This window comes from Xenopus laevis, chromosome 1L (assembly GCF_017654675.1).
Source record: "Xenopus laevis strain J_2021 chromosome 1L, Xenopus_laevis_v10.1, whole genome shotgun sequence".
NCBI classification, from domain to species: domain Eukaryota; kingdom Metazoa; phylum Chordata; class Amphibia; order Anura; family Pipidae; genus Xenopus; species Xenopus laevis.
The window spans coordinates 185,750,267-185,778,120 of record NC_054371.1 but is presented as its reverse complement, the minus strand read 5'-3'; the positions used below and the strand labels follow the sequence as shown (position 1 = coordinate 185,778,120).

The 27,854-nt window shown below is 36.4% G+C and overlaps 1 long non-coding RNA gene across 2 annotated transcripts; it reads left to right on the top strand.

The window, feature by feature from the left end:
* Positions 1–301: 301 nt before the first annotated feature.
* LOC121395269 lies at positions 302–27,854 on the top strand. Of its 2 annotated transcripts, none has more exons than XR_005962375.1 (3): positions 302–780; positions 4,847–4,945; positions 27,530–27,854. It is a non-coding gene; the product is annotated as an uncharacterized LOC121395269 (long non-coding RNA). The 2 variants fall into 2 exon arrangements; XR_005962377.1 differs by lacking the exon at positions 27,530–27,854 and adding an exon at positions 6,621–6,699.

Below are 27,854 nucleotides of genomic sequence, written 5' to 3'. Positions count from 1 at the left end.
GGGGGAGTCCTGTCCTGTCCTGTTCTGTTCTGAAGGGGGGGGGAGTCCTGTTCTGAAGGGGGGTGGGGTAGTCCTGTCCTGTTCTGAAGGGGGGGAAGTCCTGTCCTGTTCTGAAGGGGGGTGGGGTAGTCCTGTCTTGTTCTGAAGGGGGGGGGTATTCCTGTCCTGAAGGGGGGGGGGTCCTGTCCTGTTCTGAAGGGGTGGAAGTCCTGTCCTGTTCTGAAGGGGGGTGGGGTAGTCCTGTCCTGTTCTGAAGGGGGGTGGGGTAGTCCTGTCCTGTTCTGAAGAGGGGGGAGTCCTGTCCTGTTCTGAAGGGGGGGAAGTCCTGAATGGCCCGAGTCCACCTCCGCATTGCAGAGTCACCAGGTGGCTTCTTTACACCACTGCTCAGTGCCCTGCTAGTGACTCGCAAACACCTATAATCTTCTAGCTCAGCCCAGGATACAAACAGTGCGCGGGAAAACCAGGGCTACACTCCTCATTATATATAATGTACCCCAATGTGTGCTGCCTGGCCCCACTCCTGCTGGGGACTTGTGCCTTTTGCCTCCTGCCTACCCCGTCACATGACGCTTGGAGGTAGGGGTAACAGATGCTGCTTAGCTCAGGCTTTTACCAACTGCACAGCGAGGCCCCCGTTCCGGCAGATTCTACCGGGGACTGTCCCCCTTCACCGCGGACACAAGCCAAGTAACTCCCTAAAGCAACAGCAACGGCCAGGATGGAGGGTGAGCAATAAGCGCTACGGGAACAAGCTATGTGGGTACTACAGGTGCCGAGGTGAGCAAGCTACTGGCATGATGATTTTTGTGTTTTGTGAGGCGGGGTCATTTGAGACATTGCATTTAATCCCATTAATTAAAAATTACACTATAGTGCTAATGTTGCGTTACTGTAACCATATAAAGGCACAAGGCTGCAGGCTGAGTTATACAGGGAACTCTGAGTATCACTCGTGTATTATAAGGGATAATGTACCCCCTACTGTAAATGATAAGGATATTAGAAGTCACTGAGGGGTTGTTCTGTGACCATATAAAGGCACAAGGCTGCAGGCTGAGTTATACAGGGAACTCTGAGTATCACTCATGTATTATAAGGGATAATGTACCCCCTACTGTAAATGATAAGGATATTAGAAATCACTGAGGGGCACAAGACGACAGAACCTTTAACATATTTTACATGAATTACACTTAAGTGAGAAAGGCAGCTTTTTATGCGCATAATTAACACTATCAGCATAGAAAGAATGAGGGATGAGGGTGGTAAGGATACAAATCACATTTATTGCACTGCCTTGTGGTTGTTTAACTCTTTCCTTGCCTTAATGTGCAAAGTTGTAATTGTGCATGTAATTGCCACTTTGCCACCCTTCTATAGTTCTGGGCTATTTATATCTGAAATCGTGAGTGTGCCATCCTTCTATTAGTTCTGGGGATATTATACATAAAATTCTCCCACTATTTTGTGCAGAGGGGGCCCTGAAATTGTTTTTTGCAGGGGGGCCCTGGCATCCGAAGTTACGCCACTGGCTGTCTTATCTTTTACTTCCACTAGTCTCCTTTCCTTTTCCACTTTTTTCTTCTTATGGGACCATCCATTAACTTCTATTTACAACCTTCCTTTGCTATCTGATCTTTCTCTTCTACCATCCTATTCTCCATCCTTCCATTTCTGTGTTCATATTATTTCCTATTGCGTTCTCATATTCTTTTCTTCACTGTTCTCTTTTGCATGGTGGATCTACAGTAATATAAACAAGTATGGCTCTTGCTGGAAAACAGTTTTTCAGGGGGTGAAGGTCCTTCCTTCAGAAACCAGTTATTATTATTTTCATATAGCCCTATTTTGGGTACACTCTCTTAAATAGAGATTAACCCTTTGCAATCCAGGGCCCTGAATTCTCTTTGCAGAAGAAAGATACTGAGAGAAGTGGGATTTACAATGCAGTGCCTTTACCTAGTGGGCACTGAGGAGCACACCTCAAGTGAATTCCACTAGGAAAAATAAATCACACAGTTTGCAATAACAATATAACTTTATATAAAAATGAATGAAGTAACTGTAACTATAAATCACACAATTATTTCTGCCCTGGGGATCCTGCATGGACATCAAACCCCTGGCACAGTCTTTCAATGCCCCAGTCCCATACTCCACTCTGGGTGAATAAATGCAGACTAACACAAAGTTCAGTTAAATGTCCCTTCCCCAAGAGCTCTTATGTCCCCAGGCAGAGCTTCCTGACCCAAGGCACCTTTCCCTTTTGGATTTGGTAGCCACTCCTACATGGCAGATACATAAGCAAGACCTGTCCTCACACTGGGGATACACTAGGGTTTCAACAGGCATCCAACAGCTGGATGCAGGGTAAACTTTCCCTCTAGACTGGAAACTTAAAACTGGCCAGCTGAGTACCACACACAAACTCTCAATGTTACTGTAGCTCCTTTTCTCACAAGCTGCACTGTCATACTGCACAGATCTGGCTTTGGCTGGCTGCAGTAGCAGGGGATTCTTTATCAGCTCTGTCTGTAACACTGTGCATTTGGCTCCACAGTAAGGCACTCCCATGGGTCCTCTCCCAGGGATGCACTGGGGCACCCAGCCAATCGGATGGCTCTCCAGCCTCTTATTGGGCTAAATGATGTCAAAGACATCGAAAAACTTGTCTGATCCTCTACAATCATATAATATGATAAACCGAATATACTACAATAACTAGAAGAAATAAATACAAACCATGTAATCAATCTTTGATATGAATATAATTCAGTTCAAAAACACAATGTGAAATTTATACTTCTTTCCTATAAACTGCTCACATTCTTATAATAGAAAATGATTTACTTTGCACTTTCAACTTACTCTTTAAGTTCTTATTCTTACAAATTCTAACGTCTGTATCATTGTTTTCACAGTCAATGTGCACAATTCTAATAACAATCTGAATAAGAATCTGATACTGCTGTAAATGTTAAGGGTACTACAAGTTCTGTGGTCATATAAAGGTACAAGGTTTCATTGCTGCACTTGTTTTTGGAAATTGATTTTAAATCCTTTGATGCAGGAAACAACATAGTATAATATTTTGGTTTATGTAGAAGGTGAAATCTGATTATGATTTATGATTATGTGATTTCACATTTATTCTGTGTATGTCAATATTTTTCTGCATAACTTAAGCTGTAAGTGTTGGCAGAGACACATTTAATGGTATTTACATTATTTTCTAAACAGCTCAACAGCATCACTTCCCAGCTAAGCATGAAATGCTTCACAAATTTTCAATTTAGGAATTTAGTTCACAGTTCTTTGGCTATGTCTTGTCTTTTTCTAAATTTTTCTTGTCCTTTGGACATGAATCATAATTTTTCAGCAATGCACTGGGTTTGCTGAACAAGCTCTTTAAAATTATTTTTATTAAGCTTCAGATAAACAAGCTTTTGTAAAACAGAAGAAAATGCTCATTATAAGGGCTAAAAGGCTTATTAAAACCATACACATCAATAATAAAATACTACAGTTTACAAAGTTCACATCAATAATAAAATGCTATAGTTTAGAAAGTTCAGGAATCCATTCTTTTTAATTGCACCTCTATACATTTAACTATTATATTGCAAATTCATCCGATTTTCAGTTGACTACCTACAGCTTTAAATTATATTTAGATATAAACAAACACTTGCATTTATGTCCTGGAATGTCATAAGTATAAGAACATGGTAGAGAGCAAATGGATTTAGGTTTACTCCACTGGTGTTAGACAAGCCATTAGTGGGTGCTAAGGCGGTTAGTATCAATATAATCTCATGTGTCGAGTCAAATTATTTCTTGAGAAACACTTGAGAAAATCGGTCATACATGGTCATTTATATCTGGATCAGTGCTACAAGTATGCTTGCGACCTGGGTTTTTCGAGATAAGGGATCTTTCCTTAATTTCTATCTCCATATGTTGTCTACTTAAAATTAATTAAACATTAAATAAAGAAGATAGAATTGTTTTGCCTTTAATAAGCATTCATTGTATCTTAGTTTGGATCAAGTACAAGGTACTGCTTCTTTGTTACAGAGAAAAAGGTAATCAATTTAAAAATCTGAATTATTTGATTAAAATGTAGTCTTTGAGAGACGGCCTTCCCGTAATTCAAAACTTTCTAGATAATGGGTTTCTGAATAATGGGTCACATACCTGTATTAGCACTAGAAACGCACAGTGCTTCACGGCTATTAGCAGCAGGACACAATACCCAATTTTTTTACATAGACTCATTCAGCTGAGTTTATGAAAAAAGGTGAATAAAAAAGATTTTTTTACCCAGGTGCCTACTGGGTATGCTCACTGCCAATGCTCCAATGGAAATCAATCAGGCATGGGAAGTAGGCACCTCTTCAAATAGACTGGGAGAGAAGAAAAAAGGAAAAGGGGGTGGAGCTTCATACTAGACAAGGAAGTAACTAAAAAAACTGCAGTTGAGCTGGATGCAATAGTTATTAGATAAAATTGAACATGGGGAAAAGATATGTTATTTTGTGGGCTGTTTAGAGTCACTTAAGAAATAGGCAAAAAAGGTTTAACAGAATCCAAATTGACTTTGGCTTTTTGGCTAATAAAAATAAAAACTTAAAAAAACAAGTTCACATTTGTAATGTACGAATGCAGAAATATATTACTCAACCTTATACAGCAAATATGTAACTGTTACCTCCTAGGAGTGAATAGGTATAGTGGCATAGTATACTTTAAAATGGTTTGATATTCACTCAGCTATGAAAGATGTATTCACCTTGGGGCAGAGCCAGTAATTAATGAAAATGTTATTTAATCATTCATGTAGGTCAGCGTCATGGAACACAAGTCTGCTTTTGTTGAATTAATGTGATATCAAAAGTAAGCAAGCTGCATGGGAATGGTGCATAAACATACTATTTCAAATGTGAGTATATTCAGATTGTATAGTATATTTAAATATGAACTGATATTTGAATTACAGAACGCATGATTTCCTCCTTTACTTCCAGATTTATTTAAAGAGCACAGTGCATTTAAATGTCTGCATTACAGTCACACCTCTAAATTCTGCTCTAAACTAAAATGTAATGAAACACTCAAGACTAATGTACGAAGAACCCACAGGAGGTCCCCATATCTATGGCTGATATATAGCCCAGTTTACTAAACAATGCAAATGAAAACAATAAAGGTACATAAAGCTATACTATTACAGTGACTGATAAGTTGACTATACAATAAAATCATTTTCACCCAGTACCAGCCATCTTGGAGTCAGGAATACATTTCCTCCCCTCTAAGGCAAATTAGAGAGGCTCCAGAAGTTAGACAGGTTTAAGATAGACATAAAAGTTTGAACTTGATAGCCGTGTGTCCTTTTTCAACTTACTATGTTATTTAGCCAATGATGTGATATAATGAATTTCCTGTAGCTGGAACTAAAATGTTCCTTTAGTTAGTACAAAAAATGAACAGTGCACTATTAAAATAGTATAATAGAGTGCCTCTATATTTGAGGGGGTATTTTTTTTTGATGTTAATCAAAATGTTTTATTTACGCTATTTTTAGAGCAGTGTATCATTTGGTGCTGGCAATGACTGCCATATGGGAAAGGTTGTTGGATCTATAAATTACACTATAATATATACACAATACAGTATATGCACCCTGGGGGGAAATGTAGTAAAAGTTGCAAAGAGAAAAGCAATTCTCACAAATAAGAATAAAAATTTGCATTTCATAATGTAATATTCTTCATTAGACTTAGATTCTTAATTGCACACTTTTAAGAAGTGCTTAAAGGAGTTGTATTCTTTTGGAGCAATCATAACAATTTTTTAAGTAAGACGTTTTATTACATTCCCCCAAATGTATTTTTAGAAATGGTAAAATCAGCAGTAGTAGCAAATTATATTTCAATTTACAAAATTTACAAAATCAGTTGGCTAGTGCAACTGGAAAATTCAATACATTTTATCTACTTGTTCACTTCTTGGACTACTTGCCCTTGACTTAAAAAACAAGTCTCTATCTCTGAAAATAGAAATGCAGCATTCTCAGAACAATGAATAAGCACATATTGTAGTAGTTCTCCTGAAGCATGCAGGCATCACTCTTCAAATAACCAATGTAATATGTACTTGTCTTACACTGAACAGCCATCAAGTAACTTATGGGTTTTCTTTGATGTATATTGAATTTATAACTGCGGCTAATGCTGTTTTTCGCAGTTTATTTTGATTTTTTGATTGACAGAAGAATCTCAAGAGTAACAGTATATTTTCTTTAGAATTATAACTTAGAGAATAAAAACAGTAATAAATACAGGCTTATGTGTGAAGTGTATTCAGGTTCTATTCTTTAAAATAAAAAATTCTAAGGATAAAATGTGTGTAAAAAAATCTTCTCGGTGTGCAGTTAGACAGGTCTTTCATTGTAAGACTGATGGCACACCGGGATAATCTCCATCATTGTTTTTTATAATTGTTTTTGGCATGATCATGCTCAAACGTGCATGTCGGTTAAAGGAGAACTAAACTTATGGACTTAAGGAGAACTTAAACTAAAGGACCCCCCAGTGATTGAAATCTCTTAGCAGATACCCTGGACCAGTGACCCTGTTTGCTAAAAACTGCAAACTGAAGATTCTTGTTGCCATCTTCTTTGGATTCTTTTGGGGTTTTTTTTTTATTCCAGTTTGGGCAGATGCATGTGCAATAGAATGAACGCAGCACTTAGAAAAGAAAAGCTGACTTTTTCACTGTAGTATGCATACCTGGGCCCAGAGAGAAGAAGAAGGAAGGGGAATAAAGATCACACTGAAGAATTTCTGCAGAGATAAACCAGGCTGGTGCAGCTTTCCACTAACAGCAGCACCAGCCTGGATTAAGCTTTTACAATCAGTGTGGGTGCCTAACATTTGGCATCCCCAGTGATTGTGACTTTAGTTTTCCTTCAAAGAAAATGACAAACATCAACAGCAGTCCTAGGACTTTCACCAATGGCTGAACAACGACAGTAAAGAATATGCTCCGTGTGCCACAATCCTCATATACTAGTGAATCTTCACTATTTTGACTCTTGATCTTGTTGAAAATAAAGACTAAGGGGTTATTTACTAAAACTCGAATTTATCTCATATTTTTATTAAACCAAGTTTGACCAAACTCCCATCCACGATTTTATCTAGTTTATTAATAAAATAACTCAAAAAAAGTCAGGTCTTGAAAAAACTCAATAAACTCGAGAGAAAACCTGAATAGTCCAAATTTTGGATTTGATGTCAGAATCGCTCAATTTTTTCGGGTTATCGCCCCAAAAACCCAGAATTTTTCAGATTATTGGACAAATTGTTAAAGGGACATCTCCCATTGGCAGGTTTGAGATGGCAGATTTTCGTATTTGGACTTTCTGCAACTTTGGTATATATTAAATCTCCAAATAACCCAGACCACAAAAAATTAACCCCCTGAATGTTCACAATAATTATATCTAACCAGTGCTTTGGATAGGAATGGAACCAACCTACAAAAATGGTGCATGATTTTGCACCATTAACAGGATAGCTTATACAGCCCTGAACCCTAACACCACTAAAATCATGAATCCCTGCTGAAATCTGTAATGACTTTGTTGGGTATTGGGACAGAAATGGGGGAATGAGAACCTGGTTGTAACAAGAAATGTTTAGTATGATGTAAAAAATTGAGCATTGCTTTAGAAACTGATTAGATCAATTTTATCTTTACATTTAGAGGGTTATTTACTAAACCTCAAATGTTTACAGATCAAGCTTTTTGGGGCAAAAACTATAATGTTTTGTGGAAAAAACTTGAATTTTCTTTTATTATAGCTGTAGCAGAGCATCTAAAGCCAATACATTTTTTTAGTAATTCAGGGTAATAGTATATTTTATTAAAATTTATACAAAACCCTTTCATTTCTAGTATTTCTGGTACTTTTCATTTAATACAATTGAACCTCAAGGTAAAACAATATATATCAGGTAAAATGACAGGAATAAGTAGGACTATTTGTAAAAAAGTTATAACAAAGCCAAAACAGCCATATATACCTGTAACATATCTCTTTGTGCTAGATTAAAAGCTTGAATAATCCATGACTTATAATATCTATTTCTAGTAAATTTCACATCTAAAGACTTAAAATTATTGAAGACCTTTAGGAGAGGCTTATCTTTTATAATCCTACTGGAACATGTTCAGCCTTTTAAACAGTATCAACTAAGCTCAGTGCCTAAGGCCCTTTGGATAGTATTAGACAAGTAGAAAACTTAACTTACATTACCCCTATTAAAAGTCCTCTTCAATGTGTGACCAATGAATAAGGGAGCATGTCCCAACTGTTCCTTCCAAAAAGGTTTTGGTTCTACTGGTTCTAGGCCCCAACAACAGCATTACACAAACAGGAAAACAGACCACTTTTGCATTGCCCTTTAGTCATTCACAATATTCTCTTAAGCAATCATAAAAACTGAAAAATCGAAAAACTAATATGGACAAAGTAATGTTATAGGTTCAAAGACAAATTATCTCATTGTCAAATCAGAATAACATGTTTAGGGTCCAGTTCTCCTAAAAGAGTTTTTTTTTTATTATTTAAAAGATGCCCTATTTATTGCTTATGTGCCAAAAGTTATATTAAGTTTTGCTTCAAGATTTTAAAAGTTTCTAATTTCATGCAGCAGTCAATTTCTCTTTTTTTACACTGTGCTAAGTGTTTTTATGCCCATTTAGTTCAAAACACTATATCTTACGAAAAATGAAAGCTTTGATCCATTTTTAATGCTAAATTAGAAACATGCCCAGTAGCCAACATACTGACCCAGGCATCCGTTTTCTCCATTAGAATTTGTATTGTTTAAAAAATTAAAAATGTATGGTAAAATAGCTGTCAGTAAAATTAATTGGCACGGTCACAGTCTCTGTTTTCTGTTTCCTTTGAAGAATGAAAAACTATGTATTGCGTTTTTTTCATATTGTTAATGAGTGGGAAACTAATTTTCAATAATGTAATAATTACCACTGAGATAAGCACTAGTCTTTCTAATTAATCAGATAACTGGGTGTTTAAACATTAGTGCTAAGGTTGCAAGATTAATATCCCAAAATAATAGCTCCAACAACCTGCAGCCAAACAACAGATCCTGATAACTCTGTCAGTGCCCATACAAACAGCAATGTACAATGCTAAATACAGACACTCTCTTTTTTATGCTTATGTCTTGAGCATTTATTTGCAAGCTAACATGATTTTGATGCCAAAAACACAATACTCAGGAAACTGCAAAAACATGTTGGTTTAAACCCAAAATTCAGTTCTTGGGACCACATCTGCACTTTCTGCATCGGGCAGCATCATTTTCTATTCATACTTTTTTCATTTGGATCTTTTAATAAATCTCATGACATTTGTAGTTTTAGAGTTTGTGAGTTTAGTTGTAGTTTCAAAAACATTTAAAATCCGACCTTTGATAAATAGGGATGTAGCGAACGGCGGAAAAAATGTTCGCGAACATATTCGCGAACTTGCGACAAAACATGCGAATAGTTCGCGAACGTCGCGAACCCCATAGACTTCAATGGGAAGGCGAATTTTAAAAGCTAGAAAAGACATTTCTGGCCAGAAAAATGATTTTAAAGTTGTTTAAAGGGTGCAACGACCTGGACAGTGGCATGCCAGAGGGGGATCAAGGGCAAAAATGTATCTGAAAAATCCATTGTTGACACAGCGCTGCGTTTTGTGCTGTAAAGGGCAGAAATCACACTACGTCACTCAGGTGATGTTTCTGGACACGGAATGTGAAAAAGCTCACACAGCTAGGTGGCACTTGGTTAAAGACTGGGCAAATAATGCCTGCAAGGGCAACGTATACACTACAGCCGTTGGATACGGAATATATTATTGCTGCTTGAAAAACGTCACTCGGGTGGTGTTTCTGGAGACGGTATTATTATTGATATTTAGACAGCTAGGTGGCAGTTGTTTGAAGAACAGATGCAGATGAGAGATCAGCAGCAGGACAGACAGCTGCCCACAGCAGCTACATACAGAGCACTGCAGTAGAAGGTAGATTACTAGCCAGCAAAGCTACCTAACCTAAAATGTCCCTCAAATCCCTGCAGAGTTCTGTCCCTACAATACAGAGCAGTATCAAGTAGATTACTAGCCAGCAAAGTTACTATCAACTGTCCCTCAAATCACTAACAGCTCTCTCCCTACACTAGCTCTTCCAAGCACACACAGGCAGAATGAAAAAACGCTGCAGGGCTTCAGTTTATATATGGAAGGGGAGTGGTCCAGGGGGTGTGGGGGTGGTCCAGGAGGGAGAGCTTCCTGATTGGCTGCCATGTATCTGCTGGTCTGGGGTGAGAGGGCAAAAATAAGCGCCAGCTAAGGCGAACCCAAATTGGCGAACGTCGCGCGACGTTCGCGAACATTCGCCGAACGCGAATAGTCGATGTTCGCGCGAATTAGTTCGCGGGCGAACAGTCCGCGACATCCCTATTGATAAATAGGCCCTCGAATTAAATGACCCTTTATAGTTCTTACTATATGGTGAACATGTTTATTTTTTGATTTGGTATGATATAATAGATATGTCTTTCTGCAATCTTAAAAAAGATTTCTGACCCAAATGTTGCTATGATAAAATAAAGGGTGGGTATTTAATACATTTGTTGCCTCTTGTTGCTTTATATCAGATACTTATCATGTTTTATACAGTTACACAGAGCAATAGAACAATCTCATTTTGTGAGAATAATTTCTGTTCATACAAATTAAATGAACCCTTGAATCTGATGACTCATTGCTCCTTATAAAACAAAACATTTGTTGTGGTTCTGACAATATTTCTTTATGCATGCAGATGTTGCACTTCACATATAATATAGAAAAATAATGAGGTGAGTTACTGCTGAAATACATTCTTGGCTCCATTTGCCATCCCACTTACATAATGGATTTAATGAACCAGTTGATATAGATATATATTTATGGCTGTTAAGAAGCCAAATATAAATATTGTAATTTTATGCACGTTTTTTGTCCTTCTGTATAGCAAATAAGGTCAAATAATTTATATATGCTATATAATTAACGTGAAAGCAGAATAACTTGACACATAAAACATAGCAGGGATTTTATTGTTGTCAAAAACCTAACAAATAAAACATGTGTTTTTTAAATGTCAATTGGCAGCAATCCAAGCCAAGTCAAGTAGGCATTTCTTGCCATTTATACTACAGCCCGTAGGTATTCTGGTGCAGCATAGCATAGAAAGACAATTTTTAAATATACAGTATATACGTGTAAGAGTAGAGGATACAGGAAGGGAAAAATTAGGGGGAAAAAAGATAAATTTCACCAAATCTGAAAAACCAAGTCAGGAACTCTGATGGTCAAAGGTTAGTATATCTGATCCCAGTGTCAGGCTAGACCGGTGGTAGATTGACCAAGGCCTGCTCCCGGCAGTAACTTTGGGTACTCCATCCCCACCCTGATCGTGTCTGCAAGGAGGCAAAAGTTCCCCAATAGCAATGCGGGTGGGAGGAGTGGTAGGCTGGCTGCAGTGGAAGAGTTCACAAATGGGATGGGGGCCCCTGAGGTGGCAACCCCGGTGGACCCCAGTCCAACACTGTCTTGATTAACTTTATTGTTTTAGGCTTTTAAATGTTCAAACGCAATTTAAGAAGTTCTTAAATGCTACATTATGTTTTATGCTTCATTTTAATAGACTAAAAAGTGCATGCACAATTAAAATCTAGTTTGCAATGACTGAATAATTAATAGAATTGGGATTATTTATAATACTACATGAAGTGAAAAATCATTGTAATAAAGTAATTAGTATAAACTATTTAGAAGGTTTAATAGTGTTAAATGGGACACTATAAATATTAAGTTTGCCATCCAAAAAGCTATATAGTCAGGTAGTCTGGCTGTTTTTGGTTTTCCCTGCTCAACCATCTACATATAAGTACTCAAAGGGATTTAGTTATGAAAAGCAGCTGGAAAATGTGTCATGCTTGTATCTTCCTTGTGTGTATAGTGCATTGATGGACCTAGACCAGTGCTGTCCAACTTCTGTGGTACCGAGGGCCGACATTTTTCTGGCTTACATGGTGGAGGGCGGATAATGGAAGCCAGTGTTAGCCACTCCCTGTTTTTAAACCACACCCATGTTAGCACAAGACCATGTCTACATAAATAGCAGACCAAAAAACCACATGGTTGGTGCTCACTGCAGGGATATCATCATATAAGTGAAAAGGTTTAAGTTATATTAAGACATACCCTTAAATCCATATCCATCCTCTTGCCCTGTGTATGGCACAGACAGGGAGCATAGGGCAGGCAGAGGTGTTACAAGTGTGAACAATGCAGGAGGGATTACATGTGTAACTACAGGGATTATAGTCTGAATTTGAGGTTTAAACAATGCAGGGGCCAGTTGTAGTCATACCTGTAGTCTCTGTAGTCATACCTTTTAAAGCTTTCACATGGTAAGCAGACACGGCAGACAGAATTTCATGTGGGGGTGTCACACAATGGGGGGTGGTGGGCCCCATGCGGCCTGCGGGTCACCAGTTGGACAGCCCTGCATTAGATAGTTTTAAGAAGGGGGTGGATGACTTTTTAGCAAGGGAGGGAATACAGGGTTATGATAGAACAAGTTGATCCAGGGAATGGTCTGATTGCCATCTTAAAATCAAGAAGGAGATTTTCCCCCTCTGAGGCAAATTGGAGAGGCTTCAAATTTGTTTTTTTTGCCGTAGTCTGGGTCAACTAGCAGTTAGGCTAGACTTATATAGACTTAAAAGTTTGGACTTGATGGACGTTTCTTTTTCAGCCTAACTTAATATGTTACTATGTTAGAATCTTAAGTTTTGCACTTCAATCATTCCTAAAATTACAAAATGAAATTACAAGCAAAATTACACAAACAATAAAAAAAATGTGTTTCTATTTGCAAAAAAATATTTAAATATCTAAGATCTAAAGATATCTAAAATCTAAAGATTTTAAATACCTTTTACCATCTTAATTGCCCTTCTCTGTACCCTCTCTAATACAATAATGTCCTGTTTGAGTGTTGGAGACCAAAACTGTACGGCATATTCTAGATGGGGCCTTACGAGTGCTCTGTACAGTGGAAGAATATCCCCCTGCTGTATCTATGTCCCCTTTAATACAGCTCAAGACCTTATAAAAAGGGGCATAGATTTGCAGAAGTAGAGGGCTATTCTCCCACTGGACAGTGCACTGGCAAGGCTCCATCTAGAATATGCCATACAGTTTTGGTCTGTACCAAAACCGGAAGACAAAAATGCTTGGGTTGGCCTTAGGGCCTTTTACTGCAAGTTTATTGTTTTATCTTTACAATCATGTGATATTTAAATATCTCATACTTTTGTTCTTCACTAAACCTACTTTTTTTTTAATAATACAATTGACATCATTGGAGGTACTGCAACTGCATGTAAATATGAAGCTCTAAATGTCTGTGTTCTAGAAGGATTCTAATTTAAAAAGTGAAGGAGCAATATTTAAAAAGTGATGATCTAATTTTTGCTTTTAGTATTCTAAGGGTATCTGTCATATAGACATAGCATTAGTGACCAGAGCTCTGTTAAATCTAAGCTGTCCCTCATTGGTTGTATGGTGACATCATAGTGCACTTGTGTGATCACTTTACATTAACCTTTAGAACAACCACAAAGGTCAAGACATTAAATAAATTGATTATACCTTAAATGAACACACTCTATTGTCCTCTGTATCTTCACCTGTAAAACTATCCATGTAAATAGCCATTGCTACCATTAACTCATTAATTAGCTGAATAACTGAGAACATGAAACAATGCCATGCCATAGGCCATTGAACTGTTCAGGGCTCAATGTTAGTCCATACTGAGTGGGGTGGGTGTTTTTAAAGTCAGCTGGCTATTACAAACACTGAACACTTGGCATCCAAGTGATACAATTTTAAGTCAGTTATTAAAATAATAAGAGTGAAATCATGAATAAGTATGGAGTTACAGGCTCATGTTCATTGATTTCTGCTACATCTGGTCCATGATTTGGACAGTTTTGAAAATTGAAAACTGGAAGCAAAACTTTCACTACTAGGCTATAAAAGAGTATACTTCATATAGCTCCACACAGTGCCAGACACCACTAATCATTGGGCATGAAAAGTATAGGCATGATACCAACTCATCATCCATTACAATTATGATAATCCATATTGGGGGACGGGGGTTCCCTCAATCCTAATGGGACCTAAATATATTGACAGAAAACATCAATGCATGTTCAATTGCAAAACAAAGGAATTACAGACCAAGTTCCACAATTATTGTTTATATGTGCCTGGAATAATACCTTGCAAGCACAATAATAGTTTGCAGGGTACTTAAGATACAGCCGCTGGCCTCTCCATTCACCATCCTATATACACGTAACAATGACAATTTGAGACCACTTGCATTTTCCATTCAATTGTTTTAATTGTTACATGAAATATTGCCACATCTGCCTATTTAGGCATATGATCAATTTGCCCTAGACAGGCCAGGAGATGTCTCTATCTATTATAATAAATGCCTTTTCATTGAAGTGTGATATTTTATTATTTCAATGATTTCTGTATTAGTGCGTGGTGATTATCTAGGATTAAAGCAGTGGAAATCATGCCAAAAATCTACCAGTTAGTCTACCAGGTAGTCTATATACAGATGGCCAAATGTGTTACCAGGGTGCCTTGAACTGCAAGCTTCACAACTAGGTGAATGAGAAAAATAATGTTTGGCACATCTGACTGATATATAATTTATTTTCTAACAAGTTTCCAACAAGATATATGTCTATTATAGAGCTCATTTAAAAGCACATGCACAGCTGTGGCATCTAAAGGCCTTTTGTGTAACTGCACATAGTTATACCACGTGCCATTGTGCCCGCCCAGCCTGTTCTGATAAATCACACACAAGTATTGCTTTTGGTGGTGGTATTCCAGGTTTCCCACTGCAGACGACATTGAGGGGCCCATTTACTTAGCTCGAGTGAAGGAATAGAGGAAAAAAACTTCGAATTTCGAATGCTTTTTTTGGCTACCTCGACCATCGAATGGGCTACTTCAACCTTCGACTTCGAATCAAACGATTCGAGCTAAAAATTGTTCTATTACTCGACCATTCAATAGTCGAAGTACTGTCTCTTTAAAAAAAACTTCAACCCCCTAGTTCGCCACCTAAAAGCTACCAAAGTCAATGTTAGCCTGTGGGGATGGTCCCCATAGGCTTTGATAGCTTTTTTTGGTCGAACAAAAATCGTTCCATCGATGGATTAAAATCCTTAGAATCGTTCAATTTGAAGGATTTAATAGTTCCTCCGAATGATTTTTCCTATCGATCGATAATAGTGCTTAATCCTTCGACCTCGATATTCGAAGTCGAAGGATTTAATCGAGTTAATTAACTCTCGATATTCGACCTTAAATAAATTTGCCCCTAATAGTCACGCAGAATTGCCCCTAAAATATCATACACAGGAGTAATTTCAATGGCGAGTGCTGGAATGATGCAATCCCCACTCAATTGTCCCAATCTTTAAAACACTCAGTAGCAATTTGTTGTATTTTAACACAAAAGCGTGCAATTGTGCAAATCCCTGTAGAAAAAATGCTGCATTCTTGATTAAAAACGGATTGAAATGGATTGCTTCTGAAATTGTACTTTGCAAATTGTACTTGCAATTATAAATGAGCCTTTCTGTCTTATTAGTCTCAGTGCATTTACCCTGAACTTTAGCAAAGAAAAAATAAAAGAAACAAAAGGCAAGAGATGTATTACATACAAGAAGTAAATAATAAAAAAAATGCTCAGCATGCAATGTGTTTGTTAGAAAGAGTAGCATGTCAATAGAATGCCACCATTCTGAACTGCATGTACAGTATCTGCCTATAACAGATTTTACTGATTTGTGAATACATTTAGTTTATTTGCTGTTTGTGATTGGAACAGAAGATTGAATGCATCTGTACATCATCCCATAAGTACTATCTGTTTTGATGAGATTACTTATTCTGCTTAATTTCTTTTAGGAATCATATACTATGAATATAATATAACATTTGCAATAACAATGTTATAAAATAAAAATGTCTGAGTTTGCTATTTAAATCAATTAATGTGTCTGTCAATTTTCAGCCTCCTGATGCGATCCTGGAATTTTAATCAGCTAGAGTGAATATATTTCTCCAATTAGAGATGCTACTTTGTGGAAAATGGATACCTATACTGGTTTATGTAACTAAACAGATTTTTACAATATCTTTATAATTTTAATTAGACAGATTGTCACACTTCTACAAATTGCATTTTGCAGTTTGTTTAAAACACAGAAACAAAAAAAATAAATAAATGGAATATTTAGACTAAGCTGATGCACACAGCTACAATTATACTTTATAGCCAAGCAGTAATAACATTCTGCCTGGTGCACTTACTGTTTTTCAAATGAGCTCTGGTTGGCTTGTTTTCTGCCAAAGCATGAAGAAATTCTTTAATTAGCATCATAAATATTTATAAAAGACTACATTAGACAATTTCACTTTGGTTTTTCGTGCATAAATTATTCCCTATTACCCGTATCATGCATGCCTCCTATAATATAATTCATAATGTCTTGATACTGAGTATAGAGTAACTAAAATTTGGATGAATTCAAATGCTGACAGTTGAAGATGGCATCAAACAAAAAAATGCAATGAAAATTTTAATTTTTCATGCCAACGTTATTTGCCTGATACTGATACTGCAGATACTGTTTATGCAGAGGGTAATTGAATGTTTCTAAGCTGGCTAAAATGTGCTAGTAGAGAAATGTCACATGTGCCACTGGCACTGTATCCTGGTATCCCTCTCTGGATTTGTGGAAAGGCTACAAAGGCTCAGACCTAGGGCGTATACATTAAGGGGCAGCATGATGCCCAACTGCTTTTGCATTTTTTTACAAATAATGTAGAATTGGGAGCACAGGATATTTCAGTCCCAAAACCAGAGGAGTGTGCATGCACAAAAGAGAACAGAAGCAAACAAGCTGAGCAGGAGTGTGGGGGTGGATGGACCATTCAAAGAGGCTTGGTCTTGGGGTGCCTGGCTGGCAAATCCAGGCCGGGTAGGTAGTGTCATCCACCAGCCCCTGCTTCTGTAACATTAGAACATATTGTAAATAAGGAGATACATGTATATATCAGACATTAATTTTATACAGGTATGGGATCCGTTATTTGGAAACCATTATCCAGAAAGCTACAGAAAGATCCATTATCTGGAAAACCCCAAGTCCCGAGCATTCAGGATAACAGGTCCCATGCCTATAATCTAAGGTTATGCAAATTCCTTTTAACATTGTTTGCATCCTTGCTGTTATTTGCACTGCAACCTTATCACAAGTTTTAGCTTAAATGTACATTTACTGAACTTTGAACTGAATCAAGAACCAGCTCTACTAATTTTCTTTCAGAAATTAACATTTTTCTGTCTTTCAACATTATCCCGACAGCAACGTATTTAATAAAATGACAAATTTATGCAAACAGATGGACATGTCAATTCATCAGAACTGGATCAACTGCCTTGAGCAGTTCAGATCAGTTAATTTTACTATACTTTAAGTATAAAGAGTGTTAAAAAGACCTTCAAAGTGAATTTTTCTGCTATAGGAGGGATTTCTGTACCGAAACTTTGGAAGAAGTTGTGTATATCACACCCTAAATATACATTTAGCTACATTATACCTGACCATGTATCCACAATAGCTGATAACAGTACTAATAGAGCTATCAACTCAGCATGCAGATAGGCTGTTCAGTTTCTTTGATCGTATCACTGGAAGGTATTGGAGAATCACTTCTGATGTTTACCAGCGTATAGATTTTTACTGCATGTTTCGTGTGGTGGTTGTAATTTACAGAAACCAGAGAAGAGGTCTGGAAAAAAGTATTAGACAAATTAGTTTGATTGTTAGTGATGGGTTTCAAATGACTAAGTTGGAATGCTACAGTATATCTGGAATTGTTTGTGTTCTTGAAATTTAAAACATGAACATGAATAAATGAAATATTCATTAACAATATGTTGAAATCCAGTTGTCCTTGCAAATATGTTATTAAGCTGCTTTGGTTGATCCTATAATTATTTCTAAATAAGAATATACTGAAGGTTGTAGTCAAGTTAGGTTTATGCATGATCACTCTTGTGATCTTCAGACCATTCGAAGAGGAACTGTATACAACATGGACCTGTAAGGAATGTTGGCGTGGAGCCCCTCTCTTGTCCACGGGAAAATAGTAAGCGACTGCACTGCTCAAAATTAGTGAAATCAGGAGGGTTTGAATGCTATCTATTAAACTAGCTATAAAGTCAGCAGTTATGATTCATATCTAATGAGATACCGCAGTCTGCTCCAAGGCAAGGTTACATGAAAATAATGCTCACAGTCATTACCAAAACAATGCAGCATATTCTAACAATACCATTACTGAACCACATAGCTTTCTAACTTTTTCTATATAATGGATGGATTAACAAATATGCCATTGAAAAGGCCTCTTTTGGAGGTCCACAACCTGCCCCAGGACTTCCAGCTGGAAATCCTTGTTATGATTTATAGAGATTTTGTTTCAGTAGTAGCTTTAATATGGTGTACAAACCTCATGGTTGCTTTATGGCTCATGGTGAGATACAGTGCCAGGCAATCACTAGTGGGCATAAGACACCTTGCCCCAAATGTAATAAAATGTTCTAAGTGTGCCCAGGTGCAATTGCCCATAGCAGCCAATAAGATATTTTTCTTTTAAATTGGTATCCAGTCAATTCTTCATACTGATTGTTTTCTACAGGAGACTAAAGACTTTTCTCCTATTATTACATTTCTCCTATATTTAAGTGTAGGAAAGGCTACTTTGGACCCTTCTCTTTTTATGTTTTCCATTAATTGCTACTATATATATTCAACTCATAAAGAGAAAAATAAATGAATATATGATATCTGTGTTTTTCTGCCTTGGCTATTTTTATATCAAGAAGACATGGTCAAAAAGTGAAGACTAGACGGGCAATAGAATCCAATTGTTTTGTGCAAGTAGACTGAGAGTACATGATTGCACTGTATATTTTATTCCTTAATAGAGTGAACATTCTGTTGATATTCAGGGTATAGCTTCACTTTACTAAAATGATCATTGCTTTCATTAGATCATGGCTTTCATTATTGGTCTGGCATATCTCCATCTTAGACATTTATCTAAAATAAAAGATAAAGATCTAAGGAGGAGACTGAAATGTTGGCCTGCTTTCAATTGTTCTAATAAATATGATGATTTTTTTTTTAAAAAAAAAACTATTTTTAAAGTGCACCTACTCATTTTGTAATTTCTCTATATACAGTAAATATATTTATATATAGTCAGAGATTTGACATTAACATTACAGTTAAAAACATATTCAGTACAAATTCAGTAATTAATGTCTGCGTTAAATGACAGTTTAAATAACTGACCTATATCTGTAGTTAATGGAGAAAGGTTTTCTAACGAGGGGAAATTGATAGTCGTTAAGTGTATATTTCCCCAAACACCTGTTAGACAGTTTTCATCAGTGTTTATTAACTACTATAAATAGCAGAATAAAGATATATTAAAAAACTGATACATTATATCCAGATTTGTTGGATTAATTTTTGATGGGTTATAATTAAGAATAATCCAATATAGCTAAATGAATATAGATAAGAATTTGCAGTAACATATAAACATGATCTCAGTAATATATATATAGATATATATATATATATATATATATATATATATATATATATATATATATATATATATATATATGTAGAATTTATCGACACTCACCAATCACAAAGTCACAAGTCTGTAGCAGTCCATGAAAGCACTCACAGCAGCCGCCATTAAGCGTATATATATATATATATATAGATATAGATATAGATATAGATATTACATTCTGTTATTAAATAACAAAAATATACCCTATTTGAACTTGAAGTTTGCATTTTTATTATCTTTCTAAAAATGTGCAACAGAATCTAGAGATAAGGAACCATTTGCAAGTAGTCTCTACCAAATGTTTTGAAAAGCCATTTTCTGCATTGTTTTAGCACTGAACCTTTCAAGACACCTGGGGTAATTGCCATTGCTCAGCCATGACTTGAAATGAGCAAAGTCTGGACCAAGAACATAAAGCAAGCATAAACCTGTGGAATCACTCACCAAAATAGAGACATGGCCCAGGTGCTCCTGCCCCAGGCTGTCAGCTCAGGGGAGCTGACAATCCGTATACAAAGCATAAATGTTGGTGCAGGGCACACTGGTAAACTCACGTATTGATCAGACCAATGGTAGTAGATAACAAAAATTGAAAGCTTTATTTATGTAGTCATCTCTCACCTGACGCATTTCGTGTCACTGGAACACTTAATCATAGGCTAACCAAGCCTATGATTTATTGTCCCAGTGACACGAAACGCGTCAGGTGAGAGATGACTACATAAATAAAGCTTTCAATGTTTTTATCTACTACCTTTGGTCTGATCATTTACCAGTGTTCCCTGCACCAATATTTATGCTTTGTATTGAAATAAGCAAAGACACAGGTATTTTCTCATTACTCCTGCTCACTTTAGGCCACTGCTCTACTCTTATTTGTTTTTTTGGTTCCTGGTGACCGGTAGTTCATGAACAAATCTCTTAACAGTTTTCGCAGTTCTGATATATGTTTGCAAACATAGTAATGTTAGCGAGTAAATTATGAAAATATTATATGGGAAAAGTTATATACTGTAGTTACATGACAATTCGGGTTGAAAAAAAATACAACCGTCCATCAAGTTAAATTCCTCTATATGATCCATTAGATGTATATATCAACTAATTTGGGTCGAAAAAGAGACAATAGTCCATCAAGTTAATTCAACCCCTCACAATTATCCCCAGCGTATATACAATATATACATGGAGAACACATACAGATATCAGACTAGCTACAAATCTTAAGATCACTGTGGCCTTGGTTGCTTTGCTTTTCAAGAAGTAATCCAAGCCCCTCTTAAAAGCATTAAGTAAATCTGCATTGATTTCACTGCACTCACCATCATTGCATTGCTTCAAGTAAAAGTTCAGTTTCTGAAATCAAAAGGAGGGGGGACTCTTCTTTTTATGTGAAGCAGGTGCCACTCTATCTGTCTATAATGTCTTCTAATGTACTGTAAAGAGTAATCATGTTTTCTTCCAAGTGCATTTTCTTCAAAGAAATTAACCTCAATTTTGATTATGTGTATAGAAAGCCATTGTTTTAAATCGGGACATTCCACTTTTACTTCCAGGTGCTCCTCTTTATATATTTGTGATAGGGTAAACATCAAGATAAGTGAGTATCAAGGAGTAGAGGCCCATTATCAAAACCTAAATTTACAGTTTTTCATGTTTTTTTTTTTAAAGCATTCTAAAGGCAAAGATTATTTTTAGGTTCTTTAAAGATATCTCCAATATACTTGTATTAAAGAATATGTAAGAATTTTTTTTTCTTTCCCTTTTTCTTTAAAATTAGCTTAATTCATTTCATTTGGTGCTGCAATGATGACACGATCGGCTCCCTAAATCCAAAGCAAGTGCTCCATGGTCACGGCTCTGCTTCCGCTTGTAGCCTTTGGCCTCAAGAGGAGCCCTCAGCTACTCAGATGCTGATGAGGTCTTAATAAGAGAGCAGTCAAGCAAGAGTTCTGGACAGGCAAAGGGGTACGATTGTTTACCAAGGATACAGGACGGAAGGCAACACAACCCAGAGGGATCAAACGGACAGGCCTGGTCGGTACAGGCAGGATAGTCAGACAGGCAAGGATCAGAATTGGCAGAGATTAAAATAGTCAGGTAGGCAAGGGTCAGGATTGCAGAGTTCAGACCTTACAACAGGCAATGAGTTTACATTCAAAGCCCCTTTAAATACCATTGAATTTCACACCAAAGCGCAATGACGTCATCACGCCGGCATGTAAAGCCAGGAAGTGTGCGCCGCGTGCACCATAGAGGAACCGGCATCAGAGGGGGGAAAATAACCATGTGGTGTGTGTCCCCGCCGGCCACTAGAGCACCAGGGACAGGGGGGGCCGCATTGCTAAATTTGCTGAATTTCTGTTAAAAAACAGAAATTCAGCTCTTACCAGGAGCAACCAGGGGGGCGCTGCCGCCTGAGGCGAGTGCCTCAACTCGCCTCATTGGTGGAGCGCCCCTGTCTGTATATATTGTGCTATGATTAAGTTTATCATTAACATTGTCTATTATCTACTTTTCATACATAGATCCTACTTTAAGTTCTTCCTCACATTCCTGAGTTGTTCACCATTCTGTTTTAGAGAAAACCATTTATTTCAGAATTTATTTTCAGTGATATATGCTTTCACCTGTAATTTTATAAATCACTAAATGTATACAAATGTATTCCAATCTTTGATTTATCTTTCTCCTTTGGGTTGTATATTTTCAAACCTTCTAGTCCTTCTAGACATTCCAGGATGTTTTATTCCAATATTTATAATATAATGCTTTACATTTCAGGGGACATAGACCATAAACTATAAGTTTGTTCAGCCTATAATTTATCAATCCTATGAACACTTTACTCAAAGTAAATTTCTCAGTCATTTATAAAGTCATGGGATTGAAAAATACTGCACAATATAGTACTTAAAATCATTATCTCACTGACACACATTTTCTTACAGAACAAAAACTATCGGTGTCTACATCCCAGGCCTAAGTTTTTTTTAAGAAATAAAAGAAGCTCTGGACAATTTTCTCTTTTTATAGCCATTATAGCAAAGCCAAATACTAATTACAATAGGATAGCATCACACCTTCACACACCCATTGACAGCAGATGTGCACTTAAAGCAATATTTAGGGGACAATTTATTAAGTATTAGTAATTACCAATACTGTTGGTTTTAACAATTTATTTTACATGCTGGAATGATTTGTCCAGTTTAGAGACAATCTTTATGACTTTGATTGATTCTTGATTCTCAAACAGTTGATTCGACATTGGAGCGTTCAGTTACAGCCAAATTCCATTATCTACCCAAAATACGTAAGGCCATTAGACCACTACTGGGACGTCGAATAGTTCTTGGAATAAAATCTTTAAGGGCAGCATAATCAGTGTTTCTACACAATTTTCTTTAACCTTTACTCTGTTGTTTGGGAGTTGGTCTGCAGTTGAGGGCACAGCACTTTAATTGCATATTTCATCCAAAACACAGCAATATACTGATGGACTCTGGACTTATTATATCATAAAATTACAAAAGTCTTACTTTATTGTAATGTAAGACTTTTTTTTGATACAATGAGTTCAGATACAGTCAGTATATTGCTGTGTTTTTGATATAAGTGTGGGGGAATTTGGCAGAGATCCCTGGTCTGACTTGCACCTGGCTCATTAATTGAAAGGAGTGCAGGTCAAGCTACATAGTTGTATATTTCATCTTAATAAATATAGGTCACCAGATCAAGTTTACCAGATCATTTGAAAATTCAGATACTTGTCTACAAAATCCAGCAAAAGGGCTGCACTGATTGCAATTTAATTCACATTTGCAGCCCGGCAACATGAATTTATTAAAAGTGGCATTGAATTTTTTAGTGGCCTGGTAACTTTATTATATTGTGATTTTTGAAATACTTAATTAGATATAATTTCTTCTCATTCATATTCATATTTTTTTTCTTTTTAAAAAAATTTGCGTCGCTCAAAAATGGTTGTTCATATGCCAATATTTACAAAGTACCATATTTGAACAATGACAATCCATACATTCATTTTTCTACAATGGTGGCTATAATGATGATTTAGTATTTATCTAGTGTGACACTTAGCAGAATTTGAGAAATTGCATCCTTATTTGGTATTAATTTTGTTTGAAATCTACAAAAGATTTCAAAGTTTGTCTGTTATCATGATTAATGTTGCGGTTCAGCACACCAAAAGTTTCTACTTCACTTTATAGAAAAGAATGCTCTGCGTAATGTTGTTCTGTAGCCTTATTCTTCACATCCACCCACGCAGTTTGTAATATCCCAGAAGGCCAGTTTTTGAAACTAAGACATACTTGTTCTGACTGATTTTGATTTTGTAACCCAATCTTGTGATTGCCTCCTGTCCCGTTAGACATTTTTTTATAACACGAGTGATGCTGTTAATAGAGCTCTGAATACACCAAAGACAATTCTTTTTAGGAATTGCAGTGTCTGTGATGATATCCAGATTTGTTCCCCACTCTAATGTCTCTCATGGAGGGACTTTGGGCTCAATGTCTGTTTTTCAGGTGCTCATACATGTTCTTTCATGCACGCCCTGGAGAATTATAAAGATTTTTTTTCCATTCCTCAAACTGGTTCTGAGATGGACACAATTCTGGCAAGGGAAAATTGCCCAAAAATTAAATAAAGCAAAGAATATAGAAATGGAGTGTCCACTAACAAATACGTTTCAGCAATCACAAAAAAATCTGCAACAATAATATGAATGTAGTTCTTCATGGATTCCAATTATTAGCAAAGCCGATATTATTATCATTATCAAGCCGATAATAAAAAAGTAAATGTACAGACCATATTTCTTGAAGTATCACCGTCAAGCCAAGTTGTATTGAATGGGCACCACATCCAAATCACCTTCAATATTCTCTTGTCACAAGTCCTTGGAGAGGGGCCCCGTCTCCCAAATGCAGACACCGCACCTCAACAGCCGTTCCGCTGCCAAACGCAGCTGTCGCTGGATTAAAGATCTTGGCACTGATTCCTAATGCAACCAGATACCAATTTATACACACAGATCTCGACTATTCCATCACCACAGTGGGTCGCCAGTCAGACTTTAACTGGGACCCTTTGGAACTTTATCACATCCATGGGCACGATCAACCTTACTAATGAAACAATTTAGATACATAAAAGTATTGATATAACAGCCTCATTGCAAGTCTCTTGACCATCACGTCACTTTTTGACTTAATATACTGCACAGCCTTTCTGCATTCTGGGGACTAGTACCTTTGCTAACAAATAATGAAACAAACACGATATATGTTGTTGTGCACATTATTGTACATGATTAATGTGGACATTACATATATTATCTAGGCAGATCTGCCCTTTATTGCACAGTATTATATATACAAAATAGCAGCTGGCTTATGTAACTTCTATGTAACATGCATTTTCCTCCCATCTGATTGGTACAAATCCGGTGGTGGGGTTAAGCATTCTAAAGAGAGGGATCCCTCCCCCCACATGCAGCACCTTTTGTTTTTAATTTGATCTTATCAATATCTTTCTGGCATGGTTGTGAATAAATAATGCCTTTTTAGCAACTTTGTCTGGATTATCTATAGTATTACAATGCTCAGGGACATAAGACTGGAGGTTTAGTCCCAACTTCAGCATATGGATACACAATTCTAGCTAGGGGTTGCAAGTCTATTGTCCAGGCCTGGACTGGGTGGGTTCTGGCAAATGCCAGAGCGGCTGTTGTAATTTGTCATAGACAGTGATTCTTCTGGGGTGCTGTTTGGGCCTCTGTGTACCTGAAATTCCAGGACCTATTTAAATTTCAGTCCAGACCTGCTATAGCCCATATATTAAAGTAACACCCTAGCCCCTAATTTGATTAACATGAAGAATAATCAACCAAGAGTTAGACATTTTTCATCCATCTATTCTTCATTTTTTAGATATCACTCTGAAAACAAAAATAAGGAAGTTTACACATCACTGTACAGGAAAGAATGTTCAGCAAATACCATGAGTTCAGCTCAAATCATGGACCGTATTTGTCCAGATTCTGACGACTTTGTTGTGTCAGTTAAAAGAAAAACAGTTGATTCGAATAGAGGGTTTATGAACCCCTTGTGAGTTTACTAATCATGCAGGGTTTCACACAAAAAAAAGCTTAGCAACATTCGTAAGAAAACGAAATCTCACATGCATAGTACACTTGCATACAGTTTCCTTTATGAGCAAGAAGACTTGGGCAATCATTAATGGGTCACGTTATCCACAAAAACTACAAAAATAAATCTAGCCATGTTTAAAAAAGACCCAATATTTAAAGAAGGCTTTGGGAATAGATTTGTGATTAGATGTATGGAAACATTAGGGAATGTTGTATCTACCAGTTTAATTGAGAGTAATAAACTTAATAATCTTAGCTGGTTAGCTGATAAAGGGATGTGTCGATATGGTGCTAATCTACAAGTTACTAAAACTTTTCTTTTTATTGATGAAAGCAAATCTTTTGACATTAACCAATACATCTGTTGTACCTTATGTTTTTGTAGTATGAAGTATGCATTTCTTTTTAACACCTGTTTGTGGGTGTCTGCTGTTCTTTTGTATAGAATACCTCCTCAACATATTGAGGATTCAGAATATCTACCTTCCACATTATATATTCTTTCAGTACAAAAATATTTTGTCTTCATTTTTCACACAATTACACACAATCACACAATTACACACAAGTAGTAGAGGGTAGTACACCTATAAGTACATTTTTAATATGTTATAGAATGACCCATTCTAAGCAACTTTTCATTTGGTCTTCATTATTTAAATAAATGATGATGATGATGATGATGATTATTTATTTTTTATAGTTTTCGAGTAATTTGACTTCTTCTGACTCTCAGAAGAAGTCAAATGGGAATCATTGACCCCGTCTAAAAAACAAATGCTCTGTAAGGCTACAAATGTATTGTTATTGATTCTTTTATTACTCATCTTTCTATTCAGGCCTCTCCTATTCATATTCCAGTATTTCATTTAATTTGGACACTAGCAACCAGATTGCTGAAATTGCAAACTGAAGAGCTGCTGAATAAAAAGCTAAATAACTCAAAAACTTCAAATAATACAAAATGAAAACCAATTGTAAATTGTCTCAGAATATCACTCTCTATACCATACTAAAAGAACAACCTGTTTAATAAAAATTATTATGTTAAGCTCTGTACAATAAGCAAAAGATTATTGGGGGAATGTCTTTAAATTCGGCAAGGGAAAAAAAATATTCACAATGCAAAAAGTTATGTCTTTGTACAAGAAATTCGCAGCAAATTCGCGCCTGGCGTATTTATTCACCCATCACTAGTTATTATGGTTTGGAAATCAGAAATGCAGAAGGTAATTGTAAATGTGCAGTAAAAGAAGAACAGAGGAGCAGAGAAACAATGCAGCAGTAATCATGGCTGACTGACAACTGAGGGGCACTCTTGATACAAACAGTTTTGATGAAATGAATACCTTCATTACCAGAGTTATTTTAACTTCAAATATTTTACAGTTAAAATAAATAAAATATTAAATTGCACCTTTTCCTTTTTCCTCGTTCAGAATTGAAGACATTTCCTTGAAACAAATAAAAATGGGAGCACAAATAATTATCTGAAAATGATGTAATACTCTCTTTGGCTGCTTTTTGACAAATCTGGACAGTTCTGATTATAGCCTTAAGGTTCTGACTTTTCTGTCAAAATCTGACACATTGATAATACATTTCCTTAAGCACTAAAATGACTGCTGATGAAAGCTTTGTTCTGTGAGTAATATTAGTGTACCCAAAGGATTACGCTTGGCATTGTGTTTGCTAAAATATGAAAATAGTGACTCTGGTATTTGTATTGAACAAGATATAGCTAAATAAAATACATACATCAAA